The sequence below is a fragment of the Aedes albopictus genome, chromosome 2 (assembly GCF_035046485.1).
Source record: "Aedes albopictus strain Foshan chromosome 2, AalbF5, whole genome shotgun sequence".
NCBI lineage: Eukaryota > Metazoa > Arthropoda > Insecta > Diptera > Culicidae > Aedes > Aedes albopictus.
Window position 1 is genome coordinate 20,642,750 of NC_085137.1, and position 24,129 is coordinate 20,666,878.

A 24,129-nucleotide genomic window follows, 5' to 3' on the forward strand; every position below is an offset into this window, starting at 1 on the left:
AAAGATTCTGAATAAATTATCAGAGAAATTTCCGTGAAAAAAAATGAAAATGGAAAGGAATTGTCGAAGACGTTCCAAATAATTCCAGAAGAAAGTAGCGGATAATTTCTACAGTAAATTTTCGCTGAAAATGCTTGCGAAATTTACGGAGAAATTACTAAGACAATTGCAGGAGAAAATATTCCTAAGACATTTTTGAAGATTATGCCACAGAAATTTCTAAAAGAAACTGTCGAAAGAATTCCTGCCCCTTAAAAATATGGTTGAAATTCATAAAAAAAAGGAATAGTAGTATAAATTCTTAGAGAATTAATTGTTGCAGAATTTTTTGAAATTATTGCAACAGGAGTTCTTCAAAAAAAAACCTTATTGAAAATTGCGAGAAATGAATGTGCGAATATCCAAAGAGCTCCCTAAAGGAATCCCTTGGACGAACAAAAACGGCCGGGGAATATAAAAAAATATCTCTCGAAAAATTGTCAAAGAAATGCCAGAAGTAAAAAAAAAATCCATGGAACTTCCTACGAAACTGACAGATCGTCCTATGCTGGAGCTTTCATGGGAGTTCCTGGAAAAAATGTCGAATGAGTACCAAAAGAAATTACGGGAGCAATTCTTAGATAAACTGTGAAAGGAACTCTTGAAGGAGTTGTTGTACAATTCCTGAAACAATTGTCGGAAAATTCATGTAAATTTATACTGAAAAGAATGCTAGCAAAAGCTTTAGAAGAAAGCCTTGAGCCTCCTGAATAAAATGTAGTTGAAATTCATAAAAAGAAGTAGAATTGCCATTGAAAATTCTTGGAAAATTTCGTGCTGGAGGAATTCTTAAAAAAATGAATGGGGGAGTTCTTGAAAAATTGATAATTTCCAAAGTTCTTGAAAAAAGATAATTTCCAAAGAACTTCCCTGCGAATTTTGTAAATAAACTTCTTGAGTGAAGCCCAAAAAACTGCCAGGGAAATCCCAAAAAAAAGGAAAAAAAATCTGAAAGAATTCCTAAAATAAAAATTTGAAGGAATGTTAAAAAAATTGTCTGAGGCACCTTTGAATAAATTGCCAAAAAAAAAACCTTGAAAGATTGCTGTAGGTTTTGTTTTACCTGAGAAATCCTCAAAGGAACTTTTAGAGAAATTGTTGAAGGATTTTCATAAAATAAGTTTCATAAAAGATTAAGATCGATTGAAGCACGTATTACTCAAAAAATTCCGAAGGGACATCAAATCAATTTGTGGGATGAGGTTGTTAAGAAAATGACACAAAAATGCCTTACTTCATTTTAGAAAAGACTCTAAGATTTTCTCAAATTTATTATCATGGGAAAACGTCATGACACTGTTGGAAGTGTCCCCTGAAACATCGACGGAGGAATTCCTTGAGGAACTTCCAAAGGAAACTCTCAAAGTACCATTCGGAAGAATTTCTGATTAATTTGTTGGATTTCCAGAATGTTGTAAGCATAATTGGGTACAATTGTAAAAGAAAAAACCTTTCCTTGACCAATGGCCTTTCAACTACATTATACACTTCTGGAAAGCATTGACCTACTTAATTAACTCAACTACACCGCAATGTTAGAATTTAACATTTCCAAAAACTCACAATCTTTCCCACGCCACCCATCTCCCGATAGAACCGTTATTCGATCCTCCAATTTGAGTGCTATCACACAGTGCAAAGCACCCACCTAATTAATATTTTCGCTTCCAATGGCCCCCGAGAGAAGCATGATTACGAGATTGAACGCAATCGAAACACCTTGGTATAGTGGTAGAGAGAACGAACAGCTTAGATAAATAAAGGTTGCAGCAAGTGCCCCCTTCTTCCTCACCGGCAAGTACCTACCTGTTCGGAACGGAACGTGAAAATCCAAAAATAATAAAGTAATTCAACTTGAAGCTGGATGGCCAAATGGTCTCGGTCACTCACCGTTGCTGGTTGCTCGTTGTTTCGAAGGGATTTGCCTGTGCGTTCGATGATTCTTCATCCAGTCTAGGAAGCAGGAAGGCTTTGTCTTTCGGACTTCAAATGGGGAAGGTAGCTTTGGAGAAGGGCTAAAACGTTAAGTGCCGAAAATATGGAAGGGAGATTAATTCATCTACGAGCATGTTCGGGTAATATATACCTTGTAACTGACATATAAGAAGATCGGAAGCTAGAGGGTAATATGTTAATCTTTAGCTATTGATCAATAAATTTCAGCTGGTGAGCTCGTTCCATTTATTTTTATTTTTAGTATCAGTTCTTCCAGGAAGAAATTTTTTATAAAACTACAACTCGAGTCGAGTTGAGTTGTACTCGACTGAACAGAATTGCCAGCTTATTGTCTTTTTTGGTAATTGAAAAAATGCAGAGGTCTTCACTGTCTTGATGTGGCACTTAACCATTTTTCTCTTATGTTATAACCAAACTGCCATATTTGGAATCAAATTTACAATTATATCACAATGCTTCAACCATCAGAAAAGTAGCGAACCAACAATGCATTAAACTTGCTTGTTACCGCAATTAGACAAGAAGGCATAATGGATAGACTGCGATCGAGAGAGACAGGTAGTGAAGAATCACGCAATGGAAAAGTGATTGAACGATCGGTGAACAGTGCAGTGTGGTGAGAGGTACGGTTGCTGGGGAGCAATTCGCGCCATGAGGAGGGCCCGAAAAACGAAATAATTAAAAAAGCTGCTCACTTTGCGCTGTGTGTGCAAACAAATCGATGCTGCTGTTGGATGATGTTACTATTAGAGGGGGAGTCGGTGGTAAATGCGCTTGAGAATATTTATATGGTGGAATAATAATCTTTCCTGCTATCAGTAGTTTTTATGGCGAATTTTACAAGGTTTTGTACAAAAAAGTGTATATCTCAACTCGATTTTTCCATGATCGGAATGTTAAAAGTTTAACTTGTTTAACTTTAATTTTATCTAACAAAACTTGGTCAACAAACAGAACAAATGTTCATTTTCTGAGATTCTCTACATTTAATACTAAAATGGATTTGAAATTGAAGAATTACTTTAAAAACGTTATAGTAGAGTTTATTTTTTTTTTTTTGATTATAAGCTTCAGGGTTAGAGTAAAATCGGTTTTCAGGATTTAATATTCCTAGTAGATTTCGTTAATTAACTAAGAAATTACTTATCTCCTTATAGAACCAAATTGAAATTTATGGTAATATGAACAATTAATTAAAGGCAACTAAAAGAAATCCTCAAAGAAAAAAAAAGAAAAATTTAAAACAAGTGGCTACAATGCTTTCTTGTTAGTTTTACATGTAGTCAAGGCAAAGAATTTAAGAATCATATATTCAAGGTCCTGTTCTTTTGTTAAATTAATGTAGAACAGAGATTTCATAACGAATTATTGAAGGGACGCTGGGGAAAATTATTGAAATTGTTTCATTTTTTTTCTTTATCGAAACTCAAAGATTAAAAAAATCTCCGTATTTTTTACTGCGCATGGTCAACTATTTCGTTCAATAAGACATATGGACTTTAACAGCGTAACCCTCTCTTCAGTAACACCATCTTATCCTAATCTCCCCAACACGGACGAGGCTCTACAACTATTCGCCCCAAAGTGGTTGGGATGCTAATGGATCCGAGGAATATCTGCAAGTAAACAACGGGGCACGTCTTTGTCGCAGCTCCAACTGAGAGGGGCTCGAGGGGGTACAAATTGGACTCTGTTACAAGCGCAGGTTACGAAAAGTCGATGGTTCACCAGCGCGCCGGCAGTGAAGATGAGCCGCTTGGCTTGTCTGAGACTCGCAGTTCGACTCATCATCACCATCATCACGAGCGAGCGAGCGAGCGTGGCTGGGCATTGGGCAAACACAGAAAGGGAATACAGAGTTGATCGACTTTCAATTATGCCAATGTTGCTCGACAGCCGCAGCACAGCACAACGCACAGGAGATGATGATGATGTTTTCGGACGAAATGGACTTTTACTATTTGGTAGTACCGGTCCTAAAAGCATCCATTAGCGTTCGGTCCTTAAATGGTCAAATTAGCAGTGGCAGCAAGCAGCTCTCAGTACTTTTGGGTTTACAGTTTTAAGTTCAATTACCGAGTGGCCACCTACTCGGTAATTTACGCTCGGCCACCCCACGGTGCCAATACTTTTGACACATCCAAACGCGCCCGAGGAACGCGTCTCCGGAATCTAGGTCACCCGCGAAGCACCTGGCCTCGCTCGAACCCTACCGGTATAGATAGGAAGAAGCGCCGTAATCAACGATCAATCAGCGTGCTAACACCACCGGCGGCACCACCACGGAGTCCAGGTTCCCTACTCGAAGGTTATCATTTAGCAAACATTTTAATGGTGCAGTCCAAGCCAGCAGCTGCGTGTGGCTCTACCTAATAACAACTTCCCAGGGCCTTTTATCAGGAAAACTTCCAAATTGTTATTTACGAAAAGCCACCCCACCCGCTCCGGACACCACGAGCCTCATTCGCTGATTCAGCTCGAGAAGATGGGAGTTGCGAACATATGTTTTAATGCTTTTGATTCCGTTGTTGGACGCGTCGCCGTAAGCTCGCCTCACTTACATACACAAGCAAGCGCGAGCGCGCCTCGACCTGGGCTGCTTGCTTACTAGACCCGTCAGGCAGGGTTCCGGTTTTCTGAAGAATCCAGTTTTGCATAGAGACTGGGGGACTGGGAGATCGACTAAGCTGGGGGTCACTGGCGAGGGGTGAATGGGGAGCTTCCCCCATAGGGGGTGAGGAACATGAGCGATGAAAACAAAAATCTAATAGTCATGGCTAGGCGCTCGCGCTGGTGCCGTCGTCGACTACCTAAGACTCTGGGAGCAGCCTCAGAGAGGGCTAGAATCTCTGCTGCGTCGGCGACCGTCGTCGTCGTCGTCATCGTTCAGGTTCTGCCTGTGCCCAGGGAGGCCCTCGGGAGAACGCCACTATCTGGCCTGGAGATTGGGGGTTCCCAAACGTGATTTGATATGTGTTGTGAAACATATAGATTGATCTTAATCAATAATGTAGAAAAGAGACGGTATCGTTACCGAAGACATTACGACTAGGAGCAAGCAATTTCCCACAATTCATACAGTAACTAATTCCTGGGACAGCCTGGGACTGTATCAATTTTATGCTGTACAAACGTTTCTCCAACTATGTTAAAGCCTTCATTTGAACAAAAGCTGAGCACAAGAGATACAATCCTTTATTCAGCTGCTAAACATCTTATTTTGGTGATTTTATTCAACCTTTAGCTGATTTGAGGTTCATTGGAAGGCTGATTTAAGGCTTAATATGTTCTTAATCAGTAATCAATTAAATTTAATAATTGTGTAAAAATAAAATAAAAAAACTTTCGTGAGCCTATTTTTACCATTAGCTGCGTCTATTTCCAGAGTAGCTGTTTAGGAATGTATAAATTAATCTTAAAACTATTTGAAAAAAAAATATTTGATTAAAGGTTGAACGACAGTGATAAGTTCTCCATGTTAGTGTATGTTTTAAAGCTTGTTACCCAAATGAATAACATACTATTCAACTTGATATTCAGCCATCTATGTATTGCTCATTAAAGAGGTCGAATAAGCCATACTTCAGACCAATATTCAGCCATTGACACCTTCAACCGGCAATTATTCAGCTTATACTCTCATTGTTCAGCATTCATTGTTACTTGGGGTATTTCTTGCTTCATGACTTTATAGATAACGTTGATGACTCATTGCGTATCTGGCTGTAGTTTTTAGGGAGCAGATTATTTGACCATCTCAAATATCAATTTGTATTCATTGAATCATTTATAAAATATTTTCTGAAAGCACCTTTTGGTGAAATTTAGTATTATGAGAAGTAGAATTCAATTAAAAATATCTGTTAGAGATGATTGAGCGGTTTTATGCGAAATTTTACATAGAACATCTCTCGGAATTTCTAGATGCTAAACGTATTTCGACTGTATGGTTGATACTCGAAGAGATGCCTTTCCAGTCTTGACAAAAATAAAAATACTGCTATTTTATCTTGTCCGACGTTTCGGTCCGTTTGGGACCTTCTTCTGGGACTCTAAAAGATTATTTATTACATCCATTAGAAAATTTTTACAAACAAAAAACTTTACAATTTTTACCGATTTTTACAGATTTTTCGTCCAGTGTTGTTCTGTGGAACGTCTAAATGTCATCGGTTCTGAGTTTCTATTCAAAGGCAAATTATGAAAAAACTTACAATCTCCACACAAAATTCTCTCCGTGTACTTACTCCCTCGCAAAAGCAGACGGTTTCGGTGTAACCGTAACCGCGGAAAAGCCCTTTTTCAAACTCAGCTGGAATTCAGTACCTGGCACTTGATCAAACACCATTGCTTTTTGGCTCTTTTCTGTTTCTACCTCTAGTGTGTATGTGTGTGTGATACATGATGTTCCAGTGTGCGTGATACAATCTTCCTCTTTCGAGAGTGTGTATGTGAGTTTACAAAATTATTCATGTTTGTTTTGATCAGCTGTTCCTTGTCCTACCACTTTGCTGGAAATTCTTTAGCCAATGCAAAACCCCTGCATAAGCAACATGCAGGTTGTCGGTGTCCGTCCGTTTATTTATTGTGTTTGGTGTGTAATGGAAACAACGGCCCTGGTGAATCACGCAGCCTCGGAAAACCACACATTCAAGCTCAACGAAGCAAGAATTTTAGACACAACACACAAGGGAAGAAATTTGCCGATTCTGGAAAGCTGCCACATAAACAACACACCAAACACAATAAATAAACGGACGGACACCGACAACCTGCATGTTGCTTATGCAGGGGTTATGCATTGGCTAAAGAATTTCCAGCAAAGTGGTAGGACAAGGAACAGCTGATCAAAACAAACATGAATAATTTTGTAAACACACATACACACTCTCGAAAGAGGAAGATTGTATCACGCACACTGGAACATCATGTATCACACACACATACACACTAGAGGTAGAAACAGAAAAGAGCCAAAAAGCAATGGTGTTTGATCAAGTGCCGGGTACTGAATTCCAGCTGAGTTTGAATAAGGGCTTTTCCGCGGTTACGGTTACACCGAAACCGTCCGCTTTTGCGAGGGAGTAAGTACACGGAGAGAATTTTGTGTGGAGATTGTAAGTTTTTTCATAATTTGCCTTTTAATAGAAACTCAGAACCGATGACATTTAGACGTTCCACAGAACAACACTGGACGAAACATCTGTAAAAATCGGTAAAAATTGTAAAGTTTTTTGCTTGTAAAAATTTTCTAATGGATGTAATAAATAATCTTTTAGAGTCCCAGAAGAAGGTCCCAAACGGACCGAAACGTCGGACAAGATAAAATAGCAGTATTTTTATTTTTGTCAAGACTGGAAAGCCATCTCTTCGGGAATTTCTAGAGGCAATTCCCTTTTGTTTCTAGTTTAATTTCTGGAAAAAATATTTTAAGGAATTCTTCAAACAAAATCTCTGAAATTTTTCCAAAAATATATTACTTGAAGAAATTCATCAGATTTTGGTGGAACTATCATAATCCATCCACTCAGAGACAATGTTAGAGTTTCGTAAAAAATATCTGAAGGATGTCTTGTAGATATTTATAAACAAATCTAGAGTTTCAGTAACAATACTTATATGATTAATGCTAAGCTGCTCATGAAAGCAACTTTGAAAGTTTGAATTTTTGGTTGTTTTTCTGGATGAAAAATTCTTAGAGTGCACTAAGAAGTGACGCCATATTTTTAACAGTGCCACAGGCTCAAAGGTTTATTTTTCATCTATGTCAGATATCTAAAACCACAATTGACCTAATGTTCAAGGATAAGGCATGTAGTTGTTTTTTGTTATTTCAGAAACAAAAACCGTTTTTTGGTAAAGAATGTCAACTGATTTAAGTAGGTAATTGAATCACAAGTTAAAATTAAAAAAAAAAACACTTCACTGTCGAGCGCTGGGCACTGAAGAAGTCTGTAAGTCGCGGACGAATTGGGCCTACCTGTCCGAAGATAAGCGAAGTAGTTCAATTAGGAGGAATTTACTCGTCCTTTTCTAGTTTAGTTTTAAGATTTTTTTTTTAGTTTTTTTTTGTTGCAAAAGTGATTTTTTTTTATTATTTTAACTAGTGATTCAAGTGAAAAAGGTCTACTAAAAGTTCCAAAGTGTTGGTGAAGTTATTTGAGTACTTTAATTTCCTGTACTTTTGGCTTGAAGTTTGAAACAATTTGTGTTCATTGATTTCAGATCTTCACGGACGTTTTGGTATAGATATGGGATCATTCTCAGGGCTCGAAGCAATTACCATCAAACACCAAACCTATTTTGAAAGTAGTACTTGTCGTTTAGTTGAAGAATTGATCAAGATTGGCAGACATTACTCCTTGCTAAAAATAGATTCTCAGGACCGAACCACAACGGATGGTTCAAAACTGTAGCAGACGGTATAAACAAACCCTTGCGAACCGTTTACGTAAAATTTCAAAATTTTGGAATTTTGAGCAACTTTTTAGAAATTTCTGACTCATACGATGGACACATTTAGAGTGAATGTTTTAATAAAATTTCAGATAAAGAAGGAAGGATTAATTAATATGTTTACAATTTAAGCTACTAACGATACTTATCATGAAAATTGGAAGAGTTGCATGAGCAGGGGATGGTTTTTCGAAATATAATTGAAAATGCGCATTTACTGTGTAGAATGTTGAAATCACTTTCGAGTGTTTCATCAAGAGGCCTTTCTTCAGAAATCATGTCTTTGAATTTTACGTTATGTACTGCTGCAGGATTTTTGTGAAAACATCACTCGGAAATCTACTCAGACGCTTCACCTGATTCCTTAAAAAAATACATATATTTTTAAATTTGAAAAATAAATCTAGTAATATCTCCAATAGTGCTATCAAACATTTGTCGAGAAATTTCGTGAGATTATTATCAATTGAATTCAAATTTGTGTAGTAAATTTGATCACTTTTCCACTGAAATTTTCTAAATTGACCCCAATAGAAAATATTCAAATATTCTTTTTTTTTAAAGTAAAGTACATTTTAAATTTTAACTAGTGTTTTAAGCAAAAAAAAAAATGTCGAAAAAAGTAAACAGGACAACACACATTACTTTGTCAGGTAATAAACATAAATTCTTTTTATTGTCGTGCTTGGTTGTGTTTGGAGGATAAGTTGCTTCTTCCAATATTAAAAAAAAAAACAACAAGTTTTTTTTTGGTTTAGTCGTTTTCTGTACTCTCACAGACATTGTAGACGCCAAAGTGAGGGATCCGTGGAATAAAATCTGGAAGGACTTTCGAAACAAATTTCGGGAGCAATTCCATAAAGCTTTCCGAAAAACATATATAAAAGAATTACTGGACAAATCCAGTAAAAAAATCCGAGAGCGCTATCTGAAAGAGTTGTGATAGAAACGCGGTAAAAATTCCGGGATAAGAAAAAAAACGAGAACAATCCGAACCGATTCCTAGATAAATGCCTGGAAGATTTCCGGGAAGAAATCCTGTGAAAATTCTCTGGATGCATAGTGGAAATTTAAGAAAAAAAAACTTTTGAAAGGTATCTCCAGAAAAAAAAATCCGAAAGAAAGCACAGAAGCTAAAAGAGCCTTAGGAATTCCGAGAGGAATTTTTTGAAGATTTTCGGAAGGAAATCTTTGAAGGTTTTCGGATGGAATCTCTTGAAAAATTCGGGGGAATCTTTGAAAAAAAAATAAACCGAAAGGACTTGCAGGTCAAATTTGGGGAGAAATCCCTTGAAACAATTCCAAAAAAATCTGGAAGAATTCCGAAAGGTATCTGATGATGATTTCCGGAAAAAAACATTTAAAACAGGTCCAGAGAAAAAAATCACAAAACAATTCCGAGGAAATCTTTGGAAGCATTCCGGAATGCCTTTCTGGGATAGCTTTCTGGGAAAAATAGAGGGAATAGTCCGGGTAGATTTTCAGGGTGTATTTATTCCTGGTAAAAGGTGCCCTGGCAGAACTCCGAAAGTCGAGAATGATTTTTCGAAAAAAAATCCGGAAATATTTCCAAAACAATTTCAAGAGAAATCCTTGTAAGAAACCCGAAAAAAAAACTCTTGAGAGAATGCTGAGAGATGTAAAGGTTTGTTGGAAACCATGGGAAGAATTTCTGGAGAGGCTTCTGATGAATTTCATGTGGATTCCTTGTGTGGATTCAAGAAGATGTTCCTGAAAATATTCCAAGAAGATTCCAAGAAGTGTCTGGTAAAATTCCGGAATGAATCCTTGAAAGCTTTCCGGTATGAATCGTTAGACGAACTCTTAGTTGAATTCTGGGAGAAATTTCTGAAGAATATTCCTAGCAAAAATCTTTAAAAAGACTCCTTTGAATACTACCGAAAAAAGTCCCTTGTATAACTTTGGGAGCCAAGAATGACTGTGCGAAAAAAAAAAAATCCGGAAAAAATTCAAAAGAATTTAAAGAGAAATTCATATGAGAAATCCGGGAAAAACTGTTGAGAGAACTCCGGAACGAGTAATCGAACTATTCTGCCCATAATCGCATAGTTGACGTAAGCGCCACTGTAGTTTTCAGCACACTTTTGAAATTTTATCAATGATTAGTGTACAGTTTATGATTTTATTCACGTTGATATCTAGATAGTGATTCGATCTTGCGCTCTATTGAATAAAACTGGTCGCAATTATGCACATTTAATAGATATTTGCTTGTGAGGGCTGACATTGTCAATGGTGGTTACGTCAACTATGCGATTATGGGCAGTATTTCCGGGTGGAACTGCTGGAAAATGCCTCTAGATTTTTCGTAAGGATTTCTCGAGAAGTTCCGGAATAAAGCTCTAGGAGAAACCACTGAAAGAATTCTTGGAGAATTTTTTTTAAGAATTGTGTGGATTCCTTGCGTGCATTTCGGAAGATGGTCCTGGAAGTGTTCCAAGAAGACCCACCTGAAAAAATCCATATGAAATCCCTGGAAAATCCCGGAGGAATCTCTGAATCAATTCCGAGATGAAACTTTGACAGACCTTCGGTATAAATCCTAGGACGAACTCTTGGTTGGGACATTTCTGAAGAATTGTGGGAAATTTTCCAGGAATTTCAGGAAGTATTTTATATGGAGTTGAATGAATGAATATCTTTATTATCGAGATTTTCAGCCGGTGGCTGGTTCATCTCCGTTATATGGAATTGCTGGAAGAATTTTAGGAGGTATATCTGAAGCAATTCCGGGTAGAGTCCTTTTAAAAATTATCGATGTGGATTCCTAATGATACATACAATTCTTTTTTTTTTTGAACGAGTCTGGTTTTTTGCTATAACCTAGTCAATTATGAACAAATTCTGATAAAATGTTGTAGACAATACGCACGATTGGCACTATCTGTGTGTGAAAACTTAAGTCAATTGATTCACAATTGACTGAGTTTTAGCGAAAAACGACCCGTGTAAAAAATAATCGGGTGTATACGCTTTTTTCTTTAAGTGAGCTGCTGAAATTTTCTTGATAAATTTTAGAAAAAGTTTCCAAAATTCAAAGAATTTCACAGAATGTTATACCTAGAGTTAAGTCAGTGATAGAAAAAAGTCTTACCGTCTGAAATAAAGTCTTTTGTGAAGGTTTGGTTTTGTGAAGGTTCTCTATAACACTAATTGGTCATCAAAATGTTACTTGAAATATGATGAATTCTGAAAAATATCTCTGCTGGATAACCGTCTAAATTCGAAAGGAATTCTAGGTGTAAGGTTTTTTTTTGGGAGAAGAAATTTATTTTGATTTTTCGAATGATTTATTGTGAAATCTGTTGGACCGAAGTTTCCATGCAAGTTTTTAACGAAAAGAATTCTAAGTTCTCTTGTTTCTGAAGTTTCAATTATCTTAGATTTATTGTTTCTGATCTTTTGGAATATCTTATTGGATTTGGACTGGGGCTAGACTGCTAGGGAAGAGTCTGGAAGATTTTTTGAAAAATAAAACCGAAATAATTTCAGGAGGAATCCTGGGAATAAAACTCGTATGAAATTACTGAAATTACATAAAGAATTCCGGAAGCAACCTATGAAGATTTCCGGGAGGGATACCTTAAACAATTACTGGATAAATCCTGGAAAAAATCCGGGAAGAGTTGCACTGAAAAACCTTCGAAGAATTCCAGTAGCAGCTCTTGAAAAAAATCTGGGATGATTTCTAGTAAAGATTCTAAGACAAATGACTGGGTGAGTTGTGAAAGGAATCCCTGGAAGAATTCCTATGAAAATTCGAGGAAGAATCTCTGGGAGAAAACTCAAAAAACCTCTAAAAAGATATTGGAGGTAATTCAAAAAAAAAATAAAATAAAAAATAATAATACAAAAACTTTTAAAACTTTATTCGATTTTTTTAGAACTTCCTGGAAAATAATCAAAATGTTCCAAGAATTCCTGAAGTAGTCACTTGAAATATTAGGGAAGAACTTCAGCAAAATTTTTTAGTTCATTTTTTTAGTTTTTTTTTAATTCTTAATCACTTAACCTAATTTTACAGCTCTATTGTCCACTGGGGCACTACGTGAGCAATTTCAATTGACAGCTGCACTTACATTTTGTACAGCGCCTAGATTCTATTCTACTTTATCGAACTGGTTGCCTTTCTGCTGCTTTCACTTTTTCTACTTTATACCTAGTAGAATGATGAGCACAAGGATGATGATGGATGGCCGTTGTTCCTTTCCAGTCTGATTGGGGGTCCATTATGAGTAGCAGTTCGCCGATGTCCAGGTATCCGGGTCCGTTTGAGCCATGGGGCTCAGAAGAGGGTCAGTGTCAGTTGCTCTCGGGGGAAAAGCAACTGACGAAAAATTGCAAGTGCCGGGGCTGGGAATCAAACCCATGACCATCCGCATATGAAGCGAACGTGTGACCAACTGCGCCACGGGCCCCGGCATTTTTTTAGTTGTACTGGAAGAATTTAGGAGAGAAGCCTCGAAAAATTCTGGAACGATCTCCTTTAAGAGAAATTCCGGTAATTTCAGGAAAAGCTCCGAAAGGAATCGCAAGAAGAGTTCTTGGAAGAATCGATTCCAGAAGAATTCTTGGAAAAGTTCCGAGGGGAATTCAAGAAAGGATACTAGGAAGAGCGATTCCTGCGTGAACTCACGATGGAATCACAGGGAAAGTCTTGAAGGAGAATCCTGAAAAATTTCTGAAAAACAATCAATGGAAACTTTTTGATTCAGACCTGAGCGAATTTCGGAAAGCATTGTAAAAATTTCAGATGGAATTTCTGAAAAAAAAAACTGCAGAAGTCTGTAAAAAAAATCTGGAAAATGTTCTTGAATGATTCTAGGGATGACGATGTTGAAAAAAAAAATCCGTACAAATATTCAAAATATTTACGAGAAGATTCTTCGCTAATCCTTTGAAATATTTACGGGAAGTATCCTTGCTATAATTCCTGCAAGGATTCCTAGAAGAATTCTTGGAAGACCTGGAAAATTCAGCAACAATTTATGTTCACAATCACAATATGCGTCAGAGAGCTCTGAACTACACAGTTTTTCAGATACCAAAAACTCACATATATAATTGAAGCAATTACAAACATTTTCTTGATTCTTCCATTCTATTCATTGTCTTCGTCAAAAGTTTCATAAAATTATTTCTGATATTTCATAGAAAGTGTTAAAGTGTACAATTGTTCTCGCAACATGGCCGACAAACCAATCAGAAATCTTTCTTGAGCTCATGAATTGGTTTCAATATTTCTGCTTTTGTTTTTCTTCACTTCCGCCAGAATCTGGATTCTCTTGGCAGACGGAGGTGGACAGGATCCGGTAGTATTGACGTGATCCAAATACTCCTCTTTTCCACATTTCAAAATGAAAGCTTACCCTTACCCTTTGATTTTTTATTTTTTCTGAATTTCTTCTTGAAATTATTTTTCTGAATTTCAGCTTCAAAACCTTCCAAGTAGCTATAGATTGTCATATGCTTCCATCTGTTTTTTCTTGAATTTTCATTTTTCATCGATTTTTAAAACAAACAAAAGGAAACATTTTTTAAGATATATGATATAGGAAATAGATTCTCTGTACAAGTTCCAATGAAAAAACTATACATATTTTTTTTCTCATAAATCCAATTATACTTAAGTTACAACGAATTAAAAAAATAAGAATAAGTTTTTGGAAAAATTAAACTACATGACTATATGGACATTACTCTCAGTAACTTTTTCCTAAAAGTTCTTCAAATATTCTCTATAATCTTCGAAGACATCCTTTCAATCCAACAAACCGTTTTCGGGCAATATTTTTTTAAGAAGGGCGTATGAAAACCTTTCCAAAAGTTTGATGAAGAATACTTCAAAGCAAATAACATGAGCTAAATTTCGTTTATATTGAAAAAGGTCGTGTCTACGCGATTCGTGCGTTGAGCTGGAAATGCTCTTTACCACTACCATCCACCGGTCATTGAGAACCCCTGCCCTGGATGTCATCCCCAGAGCTTCGTCTCGGCAGGCGGTGGTGGTCACAGCTCACCGGAGTATAACTTTGTAACGCGCTGGTTGGGCTGCAGCAGCCAGCCATCAGCAGTACCACCTTAACAACACCAACAACTACGGTGCTGATGTTATAGCTAGCAAGAGACTGAATCCAGTCCAGAGGTAAGCAACCGGGCCGGACGGACCGGGAAGACCAAAAGACGAGATCCGTTCTCCGTTTTCTTGTTTTGCTCGAAAACCTGCTCTGCGCGGCGGGCCGCGATGAAAGAGTCTCATTTTCTCAATAGGTACACTGCACTCCTCGGTGACTCGGAAAGGTGGCGGCGGTGGCGACCGGGAAGAAAGAATATATCGTGTTGGTACACCTTTACGCTTCTTCCCAACAACAACAACATCAACAGCAACACACGGTACGGCTGGTAGATTGATGATGCTGCCGAAGGTCCGTCGGAGAAAAGGGAAGGTGGGGCCACTTGGGGGGACCCAGCGTGGAGAAATGGGGGAACAAATTAAGTGAGATGGTGCATGTGAAGAAGAGCGATAGATGTGTGCGCTGGCTGGCATGGCTGCTGGTTTGGACCTCGTCGCCACCATCAGCATGTGCGTTGTTGATGTGAGTATGGGTTCGGCAGAGGGAATGAAATGGCGATGGCGGCGTGAACTTGCAACGCTTGAAGGTGTGATGTATGAAACGTTTTGGGGCTCGCAAGGCGATTAAAGAGCTTTACGTCCTGGACTGGTGGATGTCGGTGAATGGGATGCCTTTGGTCTGGAATTGTAGCGGTAGGACTCAATCAGTTTTTGCGAGTAGTTAGGATTTTTTACTAGGAGAGCTCGGAATATACGATTTCCAATAAAGGGAAGGACATTTAGAAAAACAATGCTTACTGTTGAATTGGATATTGAAAGGATTTTACATTATTGTTTTACCGAAACTTATTTGTGAAAATAAAACAAAACGTAACGAATAAGGAAATATAGAATCGATCCAGTCTTCAGTTAGCCTTGTGGATAAGGCTTCGGATCGCTAATCCGGAGATGGCGGGATCGATTCCCCCGTTCGGGTCGGGAACTTTACTCGACTTCCCTGGGCATAATGTATCATTGTCCTTGCCTCACAATATACAAAGTCATGCAATGGCAGGCAAAGAAAGCCCTTCAACTAATAACTGTGGAAGTGTTCAAAGAACACTTAGTTGAAGATAAGGCAGGCCAAGTTCCAGTGGGACCGTAAAGCCACCAAGAAGAAGAAGTAGAAGAAGAAGAATAAAAAAGAAGAAGAAGGAGAAGAAAAAGAAACGATTCAGAACATCATGTTAATTTTCAATTAGTCTCAACAAATTTACATATAATGAAGCAATAGCATGGAACAAGCTCACCAATTTCTATGAATCCATCTATCTCTCTGGTACTGGTTGTACACAACGTACACGCTACATTATAATGATTCAATAGCTCCAGGGCAAGCTCAAACAAGCTTATTAGCCTTGAGACACTATTTAAAAACTTTAAAAGCCAGACCTATTTCGTGTGCGACTTACAGGCTTCTTCAGTGTCCCTAGATACGCTATCGAGAATTAGTTTCAAGATGTAACGTACGTCACCGGCGTTGCCCTCTTGCCAAAATTCTCAAGCCCTCTCGAATCCCTGTTCCAACATCCTTATTTCGAGTACTTGACTGCTTCAAGTAGGAGCTCACATGTGATGTGCGTACCACCCTTTACACTCAGCACCGCTGCGCTGCAATCACCCAAAGGGCGAAGATCTCGGCTACGTATACTCACGGTTCAACCCGAACAGAACCCGGCACGTCATCACGCTAATGAAAATTACAGATTCAGTTCAAGCGTTAATAGGTGGTATTTCTGGCTGGCTTGTTCGTGAGATTGGATTTTCTCTCCTTTTGGGGGCCTCCCCAAAACAACAAAGCATAAAGCAAGCAACTCCAAGCTCAGCAGTCAAAGTCAAGACCGGCGTGGACCTTCTCTAGACCCCTGGTCGAATGACGGGGAAAAAGCTGCCGCGCCGAAGTTTCGCTCCTTGAACGAGGCTAATTAATCAAATGATATATGGTGAAACGACGCGAGAGGCCGGTAATTTTCTTAAAGTGGCCTTTCGCAAAATTGGCAGACACACTACACCACACCACATACTCGTCGGCTCTTTGGCTTTGGGGTCCCGGGATGGGCTGCTGAGCTGCTGTGTGCGTCTCAGTACCCAGTCAGTGTGTGCTCGAGAGCGTAAGCCAAGAAGCGGTGAGGCGGCGCGGCGTGGTGAATATTTCTCTGTTTTGCGGTGTCGATGTTTGGGGCTTCCGACCACGACGACGACGACGGTTCGATTGCCACCTTCTTCTTCTTTTTGGGCTGCTGCATCCCCCAGTGCCAGCACAGTGGTTGTTGAGGGCCAAACGAAAATTGTAGGTCGTTTGCGGTGCCGGTAGCCGATTGCGCGGACGGATTGAGACCCGGGTTGGCTTTCTCCTTAATTTGAATTCTTCACACGGCCACGGCCGATCGGCTGCTGCTGCTATTGAAGAGGCGGTGGCGGCGCAGTGGCTTGTTCTGGGCCTGGCGGGAGATTGCCGGTGAATGTGCGGCAATCGGCAGCTGCGTTTGGGGTTTATTACCACTGTCCGAGCTGCCAAAAAAATTGGCCGGAATTTAATGATACCGATTCGCGGATTGATGATTTATTGGGGTTGTTTGTGGCTTAGGTGGTTCACCAGATGGTGAGGAAATGAGGTATCGATGTATTAATCGACGAAATCGAAGGTTGAACTCTTGTAAATTGTGATCAACCTAATGAGAGTAACGCATTGAACGCATGTAATATAATGCTATACTAATGCGCATCAAGCAATGACTATTGAAATCTCTTTCAGAAGCATTTCAACCATTACCGCCAAGGAAGCAGCTGGAGCGGACCTGAAGTGATGGTTAGAACACTTGACTATCACGCCGAGGACCTGGGATCGAACCCCACTCCCAAAAAACTCGCAAAATAGCGGGTTCTTCCTTCGGAAGTAAAGTAAAGCGTGGGTCCGTAGATGATCTAGCCTAGGGCCAAATATCTCGTTAATGCAGATAAAAACAGGAAGCAGCTGATAATGTTATCCATTATTATGTTCTGTGATTCTTTCCTAGTATCTTGAAACTACTATAGTTATCAGTATGTATCATTCACGAGATTTCTACTAGAGTTTTTTTTGCGGATTGTTGCTGGACCGTTTTTGATTTTATCCTGAACATGTATAATTTATCCAAGGAACAAAAATTTGTAAAAATCTTAGTAAAAATCGTACAAAAACATCACCAACATTAATCTAAAGATGGTGAAAAATGCGACCTGATATCGCATTTAAACATAGGAAGGACTCTATCAACAGTAAATTATTGGAAAGAATGCGAAATATCCTGACAAGAGTCCTCAAAAATCTAACAAGGATTTCGCTAAGAACTTTACTGTGGTTCTAACAGTAACGGCTCCTGTGCACACAACGTCATCAATTCTGTGCAGTAAAACCTCAATTTATGTACATATATGGCTGGGGGGGGGGGGGGGGTACATAAATTAAAAAAGTCATAAAATGAGGGAAATTTGTGCATAAATTAAGTTTGAGGGAATCTAGTTCGTGAGAACATGTCTTGCTTCTGAGCATTTGAGGTGGGGCTAAGGGAGTTTTCATAAATTTCCCAGAGAGCCCAGAGAAGGGGGTTCCAAGAAGCTCCAGGGGCGTTTCAAGGGGTTGTTTCAGTGGATTATGGTGCCTTTTAAAGGTATTCTGTCAAGTTTCAAAGGACTTTCGGATGGGGACCCTGAAAATCCTCTGCAATTTCCTGAAACGCCTCAAGAATCCCCCTAAAATCCCCTCGGACCTAATGTAACGCACCTGAGACGTTCCAAAACCCCCGAAAACTCCTCCGTAACGCTTCCGTAATGCCGCTGAATCCCGCCGAAAATGCACTGTATCTTCCTGAAATGGCTAAAAAATGCCCCTAAAATCCCCTTGGACCCAATGTAACGCACGTGAGGCGCTCAGAAACCCCCGAAAGCACCTCCGTAACGCTTCCGAAACGCCTCGGAATCCCGCCAGAAATGCTCTGAAATTTCCTGAAATGCTTCCAAAATCCCCCTTAGACCCCCTGAAACCCCATGTAACACACTTGAGACTCTCTAAAACGCGTCCGTAAGGCCTCTGAATCCCGCAGAAAATGCTCTGAAACTTCCTGAAATGCCTCTGAAATCCCTCTAAAATCCCCTGGGACCCAATGTTACGCATCTGAACACCTAAAAACGCCTACCTAATGCCTCCGATTCCTCTAAGACCCACTTGGACCCCATGTAACGCACGTGAGACCCTCAGAAACCCACGAAAATGAATTTTTGTTACGTTACTTATATGCTGTAACATCCTACAGGTCCATGGAGCATAGTTCTGAAGAAAAGGATTGCTACATGAGTTCAGGCTTGAATTCCTTCATGTTTATCTTAATCCTCCAGAATTGTTTCCAGGAGTTTTTGTTTGGGATTTTTCCGAATTTTTTTCTAAATGTTTTTCAAGAAATTAATTTAAGAATTTCTCTAGGATGTTCTTCAGGAGTTCTTCCAAGCGTTTTTTCAAAACATGCAATTCCTGGAGATTTTTTTTCACAAAGACTCGGAGATGCTTTCAGAAATTCTTTTATGAGTTTCGTTTAGAAATTTATATTTTTTTCCAGAAACATTTTCAGAAACGATTGCTTGATTTTATATCACGTGTTACTCCATTTATTGGGAGTTTCATAGGGAATTTATTTGAAAAAAAGATCTCAAGAGATTCTTCTGGTAGTCCTTCCAGAGGTTTCTCCTATAGTTTCTTCACGTATTCTCCCAGGTATGCGATGGATTTATTCAGGTCTTCCTTCAGGGATTTATTTTTTTTACTCTCTCCACAATTCCTGCATTCCATATTCCATTCTATTTCCCGAATTTAAACATTTTTTTAAAGTTATGCACAAGTCTTCAGTTCTACAGTTAACGATTCCTTCAATTTTTTTTTTTAATTTCTTCAGAGGTTGTTGGGTGCTTGTGGTTTTGAACAGAATCTCTCCAGGATTTTTTTGCAGGTTTCCTTTTGAAATTTTCTAGGAAGTAGTTTTCCTCAACTTCTTCTTTCTTTTTAGAGAAATACCTGCAAAAACTTCTCGGAAAACTCTTGGTTTGACGGTTTAACTTCTAGAGAAACATTATTGTAATAATTAAAGGAAAATTATTGGAAAAACTTTTTAAAAAAACCTTGACAGGCTGAAATCTGTAGAGACCTTCTTAAAAATTGTGGAAGAATACTTTAAGAAGCGCATAGATAAGGATTCCTAGAATTCAAAAATCTGAGATATTTCCAAAGGAATTTCCGTAGAAATTCCAGGGAAATATGTTAGGAAAAAATCCTTTAATAATCCGACGTAAAATTCCGGATCAATTTCTGGGGAAATACATGAAGTAGTATCTGACAAAATTCCAGAAGCTGTATGAATTCCTGCAGTATGGTGTAATTCCTGCCTGAATCATTGAAAGTTATAATGTAAGAATGTCTGGAGGAGCTCCTGCAAGATTTTCTGGATGAATTTCGAATAAACTCGTGGACACATTCATGCGGAAATTTTCAATGGATCCCGGTGAGAAATTTTTAAGCGAACCTCTGGTGGCCATCCTGGAAAATACCGGAGAGAATTTCTGAACGAATATCTAAGAATTTTTTTAAGAAAACACTGGAAGAACTTATGAGAGAGATTTTCGAATCCCAATAGAAAATTCCCAAGGAAATCCTGGAGAAATTTTCGATGATATTTTTAGATGAATCGCTAGAAGAATTTCTAAAGTATTTCCTGGTGGAGTTTCAGAAGAAATCCTTCAAAATGGAATCAACAGATTCCTTGGTGAAATTGCTGAAGGATATCTGAATATCTTAGAGAATTTCTGAAAACATAAACGCCTATGGATTTTCAGAAAGAAACCTTGGTAGACTTTAAGGCCGAATTGCCAGAGTAATTTCTAAAAGAATCTATGGATACATTTTGAAAGATTTCCTTGGACTCATTTATGGAGGAATCTCATGAGGAGTTTCTGAAGGGATCCCAGGGATTTTTCCTGAATTCCTGAATTCCTGAAGAATTCCTGAAAAAAAAATCCCGATTTTTTTTAAAGGAATTTCTAAAGGAGTCTGCGCAAAGTTTTCCGAAGAAAAGAAACACCTATATAAATTTCTATATGAACCTTTGATTTTCTTAAAGAATCGCTGGCAACATTTCAAAAATAAATGTGTAAATCTCTGATACTTTTTCAAAACGACGTATAATACACGTAAATCCTATGTTGATACGTCGTTTTGAAAAAGTATCCGAGAAATGATTTTCATAAAAAAATACATATTTTTGAAAAAAAAATCTGTGGGAGATATTTTTGGGAAATTTGTGGAAGATCCTCAAACGAAAAATCCGAAGAAAATTCTGCAGAAATATCTGAAGCAATCTAAGAACGACGTTTCTAAGAACTTTTTAAACGGAATCCGTAAAAGATTTTGCAAAAGATATTCCTAGATGATATTCTAAAAGAGTGTATGGAGCAATATAGGGAAAATCCATGAGAGGTTTTTGTTAATTAGTTCCTTAATTCACCTTAGTTTCTTCCTTGGGGTATTCTCCAGAAAACTCTGGCGAAAATTCTGAAGGAAGCTTTAAATACTCCTAATAAATCAATGGAAAAGTTCCTAAACATTTCACAGATAAATTTCCGGAGCCATTTCAGGAAGAATTCCTGAAAAAGTTTCTGATTGATTTAAGGAATTGCAGGAGGAATTTTTGAAGAAACACCTGGAGAAATTTTTGAGGGTATAGTTCTGGGTAGAGCCCTTCAATAATTTAGTTGAGGAATCTCTCAAAGAATGTTTGAAGGAATCATCAATGGATTTATAAAGAAAATCATGGAATAAAGCATCTTAAGCAATCGATGTATTTTTATAAAGTTTTATTTTGAGACAATTCAGAGGAATAACGAAACAAATATGCAAGTTCGTTCATGTGAGAAATAAAAAAATAAATTCTTTAAAAAATCAGAATGAATGTTTGACAGGTTTTTTAAAAGTCTGTGTAGAATAAATTCAGGAATAATTCGTAAGGCAATTCTTGAATAAATTTTAGAAGAAATCCCGAGACGAGTTTCTTAAAGAATTCTAATCATCACCGCAAATAATTTCGAACATAAATCACATGGGCAAACATTATAGATAATATGAGAGACTCTTCTGCTCTTCAAAAATCATAAAGCTGCTTTTTTTTCTTCGCCTTTAGGAATAGAGCGCAAACAAAAATTAAAACATTTGGAGAAAGTTGTTCTCATATTTGCCAGGGCGATCATAATAGAATTTTAAATTTTATTTCACAAGCTGGTTACTGGTGGACTTCTTCTAAAATTCCTGAGGTTTCTTTAGTAAATGTCATCAAAGATTGCTACAGAAGTTCATGTATAACTTAATCATTTTTGGAGGAATTCTACCACGAAAAATCCAGGAATTTTTCTACTAATATTTTTCAATGATTTCTTCAGAAGATGCAGTTCTAGGAGTTTTTACATAAAGATTCGAAGACTCCTCCAGGATTTTCTTTTGGAAATTGAGAAAGTTTTCAAGAACTCTACAGGTACTGCTCCAAATATTCAGGAATTCTCTCCGGCATTTATTTAGAAATTTTGTTCTCACAGGCATTGCAGGAGTTTCTTCAGATATAACTTCTCGAATTTTCGTTCTGAAATCCCCTCCAGAATGTGTGAATTTTACGAGAAGGCATTTCTGAAAGAATCTTTGAATAAATTTCAGAAGAAATCCTCAGTAACCTCCCAATCCTCCCAAGTAACAACTTGATGATCACTTAGTCTTGAAGAATCGTCATAAAACCCAATATAATTAATTTTGGTTTTATGATGGTTTTTAGTATCTCTTCTAGTCTAAACATGTTTAATCTCAGGTAGTAGTAGCACTATACCCTATATCTCTAGATGAATATATATAGAAATCCCAACTCAATGTTGTGAAGGAATCTCAGGATGAATTTCTGAAGGAAATTCCTGGAGAAACTTCTTTTGCAATCCTTGGTGAAATTTGTAAAAAAAAGTTGTTGAGAAATTTTAAGAAAAAAAAAACTCTTAGAGTAAAGTGGGGCAAAAGTTCGAGTGGGGCAAGAGTTTCTTTTGAAATTTTTGAGCTTAATTCAAATTATATCTTTCGGGTGTCAAGGTTGTTCGAAGCCTTTTTGAAAAAGAGTCTTTCACTCCAGAAATTATGAAAATTGATCAGAGATCGCAGCAATCCGTGCGCGCGAGTGGTTGTTTTTCACGTTTGCTGTCACGTTTTTATTCACACCGAGTTTCCTTCAGTTCTGCCGATTGAAAAAAAATAATTCCATAAAAAACGATGATGGTTTATGTGATTGTGTTCACCAATGGTGCTTATTTTCTAATGTTGATGCTATTGGTGCGTTGAAGTGGAAAAAATATTCTAAAATGTGAAAGAAGTTTTTATCAAATGGTGGACAGTTTACGGTGGGATGAGTGGCATTTTCACGTCGACTACTGAAGCAAATGTTCGTACGATCATTCAAGAGATTCCACTGGTGCTGAATTGATTTTTTTATATTATAAAATGTGTTGGGCTTCTTGGCTTGAATAGTGTTTAAGAAGATGTACGAAAAAGATTGACTGCTAATTTGACACCGAAATATAAGGTAAATTCAACCGATGGCGGTCTTCGACATAGAAGTATGCCCTGTTCAAGTGCAACGTACAGAAAATTGCAGTATCCAAGGTGCTTATGTGATTCGATTTTTGAGTTTGTTATGGTGAAACCCTTCTTGTACGGTCACAATGGTGTTGATGGTGACGGATGCAGGATGAACGTGAATTGAATGATATTGGAGTCAACACCCTGTTAAAATTTGGTGAGATCGATCTGGTTTTTATTATATGACAAATCTTTTTATAATACATTTTATACCAAAATTTTGTATGCAAAAGGGGGGTGGGGTAACTTTTATATTTCTTGTTTCGTTTCAGAGAGCGAGTATAGGCGCTTAAGCCTTAGGCATTAGGGCCAGGGCACTCGAAGTAAATGTCAGTGCCCCTTCCCTGGAAATAATACTGCCATGGAGTGTGCATTAACCCTCTTAGCTACGCCTCTCCCAACGAATCGTTATAAAAACCCCAATCCCTTAAAATGAAACGGTTGGTACGGTTGTCCCCGTTTCTTCTATCATTAAATTCAAAAAATGGCGTTAATTATGTTATTCATGAGTGAATAATCTAATTGCCGCACTTTTTTGATTTACCTTCAAACACATTAGTCTGCACAGTGGGCCTGGCCATTTTAATATTTGTGTCATATCATAACTGATATGCTGCAAATATTAATGCTGACAAGAAAATACCAGACGAAATTCTGGTATTTCCAGGATGCTTTTCAATACTGGCTGTGCAAGCACTAGAATAGAATAGAATAGAATAGAAATTATGAAAATTGATCAATATTTGGAAAAGTTATGACAAAATGTTGGTTTTTGATCAAAAAATTGTAATATGCGATGGTCCTTCCAACGCATGGAATGGAATTGTAATGAAATCGAATTCGATATTTTATTTTGGGGCGT